We start from the raw sequence: 4,143 nt of genomic DNA on the forward strand, positions 1-4,143 counted from the left end.
AAGAAAAAGACCCTAAAAGTTTCAGGAGGGTTGAGAACAACCTTCCCAGACCTGGTACCTTTTGCCTCTTAAGTAACTTAAGTAGAAGTGATCTTTGTCTATCCAAAGGCTGAAGGAGGAAGAAATGGTGACAAGAGCGCATTGCTCCCACACAATCATGCAGAAGGAGCAGAGTCCACGCTATTTGTTGTAATCATGTATTTTTGTCTGCCCAAATGAACCATGGTCCTTTTCTACTAAAAAAAAAAAAAAATACGTACTGCTGAAGACAGATCCAACACTGAGTGGTGGTAGATTCAAAATGTATATCATGAAACAAAATTGGAAATAAATCTTTCAGCATTTCCACAAAAAAACATGAATTCAGTTTTTCAATGCATGCCAGGTCTCATGCTCTTGTTTTAAGGATTTATTGCCACCGTGTTCTCGACATCCAGTATTCCATATTATGGAATAGTTTGCAGTTGCAGAGTAAAATATTGTTTGTTAATTTTGTAGTGATCTGACCCCTAAAGAATTTTGAAATAATTTTTCTGTCACTATGTACTGAACAACTTTCAGAGTTTTTTCTTGTTGAGACAAATGCTACTGATAAAACATTTCACTGCAAACAATACAATTTAATATATTACTATAAAATAATGAGAAAATTTTCTTGTATAACTTGCAAACTTGTTTTGAAAGCATTTTTATACAAAATTCCTATAGTCTTTTAAACATTTGAAGAATGTTTTAAATAAGAGTATAACTTCTTTCCCCCAAAAAACTCATTTGAAAAATAATCGTGCTACAGTAAGTTGGTATAATATTTTTAACCAAAAGTCTTACTTTAAAGTCACATCTAGTAAAACATGAATAAAAGTATCTGTCTATTAACAAAACACTAAGACTCAGACTAAAGTATTATTGTGTTTAAGACAAGAAAGATTCAGATATATTGGAGGACTATTATTTTTTATCAGCCAGGAAGTTCTCCCATCTCTCTTCCTGAATAAAAAAACCAACTCCCCTGATGTCACTTGATTCGGGACTCGAGTTCCCTCACAACAGTGAGATGGCACATAAGCCCATGAGGGAACATCACGGGTGTTCCAAAATCCTTGGATTTTGAGAGGGAAACAAATAAATAGAAAATAATTCTAATTACTGAGGCATCTTGCTCTGTTTGGATTGCTATAACAAATACATTAAACTGGGTAATTTACAAACAAAAGAAATTTATTTTGAAGGCTGGGAAGTCCAAGACTACTGCAAGGTAAAAACACCTGACAGCACCATAATACTTCTTCATTTTGTATATGTCAAGTTCATTTTTATTTTGGGCCCCACCCCACCAGACAACGGGAAAACTTTACCTGTTATTTCTTGGGGTTTCTCCACCAGGGGCATTTTGCTACATTGCCAAAGCTTTGTGTGTTACTGAAGCACAGGGAAGAGGCACTTTGGATTTGGGTCTACTGTCCACATAGATTACGTGGAAAAGCTCATAATCTTTGTCCACGTGTCCCCTTTCTTCTGGCTCGTTGCCACCTCCAACTGGAGCTTTGTATGTGGAAACCTTTGCTGAGGTGCCCACTGCTCCAGTTTCCCACACCACGACACAGCCAGTCTTCTCTGGAGTGATGCCACAAGTTTCACCTTTGTCAGGGAACAATGTTCAGGTCTCTTTTACTGGTAAAACCCTCAGATTGCAAACCCTGTCACAATTTAATAGAATCTTTTTTAAAAATTACAGAGGATCTTTCCTCTCTTGTGTTTCTTCTAAACCGTCGTACCCTCATAAATCAACTTAACCTTTCTACCAATTCTACCATCCCACTAATTAGTCTATGGGCTTAGATCTTTAGCAAAGAAAGGGCATTTTGAAGCTTACTAAATGCTTTCCATCCTCACCTCATGGCCCCATATTCCTCTTCCTCCACCAGTCACTGAAGCCAGAGAGCTGAAATAGATCAAGAGTCAGTTTGAATGGGGATGGGGGTTGGGGGAGGGGAGAGAGAGAGAGAGAGAGAGAGAGAGAGAGAGAGAGAGAGAGAGAGAGAGAGAGAGAGAGAGAGAGAGAGATTGTCTAGAGCATTAAAAAAGATACAGAGAGAAAGCCACATAAATTAATATCTGAAAAGAGTATCTAGTTATGCCAAGATCAAGGATTAGCATTATTGGCAGATGGAAAATGACCTGGAATTATTCCAGGAATAGAGCTTGGAGGCCTTGCAGAAGCCTTTTACATAATTCCAGCTCAGATTTACAAGGGCAGGCTGGGTTCATTTAAAGGGTCAGACACTACATCAGGATCCCCAGGGAACAACTGAGTATTTTTCCTGGTAAACTGCGAAGGAACCTCTTCCTTTTTCAGTTTTACAAGGGGTTTATGCTTATGCACAGGCATACGTGTGTGTGTGTGTGTGTGTGTGTGTGTGTGTCTGGAAAGAGGACGTGTAAGAAGAAAAGGGTGGAAAGGGCTTATTAACTCTATATTTTCTATTTCCTTTTCGAGGCTCTGTGCTTATCTTACATAACAGTAGCTGATATCATTGTGTCCTTACCGTGTGCAAGGCACTGTTTCAATTCTTCACTTGCTTTAATAAACTCATGTAATCCTCACAACCACCCCGTGAGATAGGTACTATTATCCTCATTTTACAAAGCAGGGCACTGAGGCACAGAACGAAGTCAGTAGCAGAGCTGGGATTTGAACCCAGGCAGTCTAGCTCCAGAGTCCAGGTTTATGCAATTTACCTCTCATGTGTATAGTGTGAAGATGAAACACTCACACCTCTTTTTCTCTAAGTCAACCTACTTATATGCCAGTTCTTCAATTAATCCTACTCGTACTGAGTACCTTCCAAGAGTGACGTTCTGTGCCTGGTGCTCTGACGTTGTATGAGGAAAAACGAGTGTGAATAACATCTTATCCCTACCTTGAAAGAGTAGGGATATACACTTATAATACTGTAATAGGCAGTATGGTGGCATTTATCTTTGTCAAATAGACCTTAAAAAGTCTGTGATTCTCCATTTATAATTATCTAAAATTTAACATTATGAAAAACACCTGGCATTCATTAGGTAAGAATTCTATGTGGTCCAACATAAAACATGAAAATAATATTAGCTATTAAGATTCAGTTATGTGTGAAAATGTACATTTTATTAAAATGTAATGCTTAAATAACTAAATGCCATATATATAAAATTTCTAATTCCTTTTAATCACTATAATACGCTAGTAAAAATTAATTATCCCTAGAATGTTAATACTTTTTGGCTATCTTTCAATACTTGGAATGTGTATAATACTATATCTCCAATTTTATTCATAGTAATTGCGGCAATACATACATCCTATAGAAAGGTATTAGTGCCAGATATGGGTATCTGTCAGATTTTCCTATCAGTGATTCCAGGTAGCTTTCTGTAGGCGTTTGCCACACTAGAAGTTTGTAGTTTGGAGTGTACAATATGTGCGTTTTTAATGCCATGTTCAAATGTGAGCAATCAAGTTTTGTAAAACCATGTGCTTATGGGAACCGGAATGACAACGGTTCGTTGCTTTTTATAGCCTACACAGATGTAGCCATTCTTCCTCAGTGGCCATTCTAATTTATGTAAGAACAAATTTAGAATAAAATAACCCTCCTTATCATGTAATGAGGAAGTTAAACAGTAGCGGGAAATTGGATAGCCAGCTTGTGCTTATCCACAAATGGGGAAATCACTGGCCCCTCCCAGCTAAACAATTCATTCTGAGGACACTGCTCGGGCATCTCTGCATCCTTCTGGAAGATCTGTGTCAGACAGCCTCATCTCTCATTTCTTGCTCCATTATGCCATATTTGGGTGACTTCAACAGTGGGTAACTTGCCAGGCTGGCTCCTGCTGTTACTGCTGCACTGTGGCAGGTGGAAGCAGAAGAGAATCAGGGTTCATGTGCTTGTCACAAGATATAATCTCTGGAAAAAAAAATTGGCTGAAAATCTAAGTGCCATGAAGACAGGGATATTGTCTTTATTGCCACCATATCCTCATTGCCCAGAACAGTGCCTGGTAAGTAATAAATAATTGTTAAAGGTACAAAGGAAGGAACAGAAATTGAATCATCACTAAAAAACCCATGAGATATTTCAGATCGCTGGAAAATCT

The sequence above is a fragment of the Lemur catta genome, chromosome 5, assembly GCF_020740605.2.
Source record: "Lemur catta isolate mLemCat1 chromosome 5, mLemCat1.pri, whole genome shotgun sequence".
Taxonomy (NCBI): domain Eukaryota; kingdom Metazoa; phylum Chordata; class Mammalia; order Primates; family Lemuridae; genus Lemur; species Lemur catta.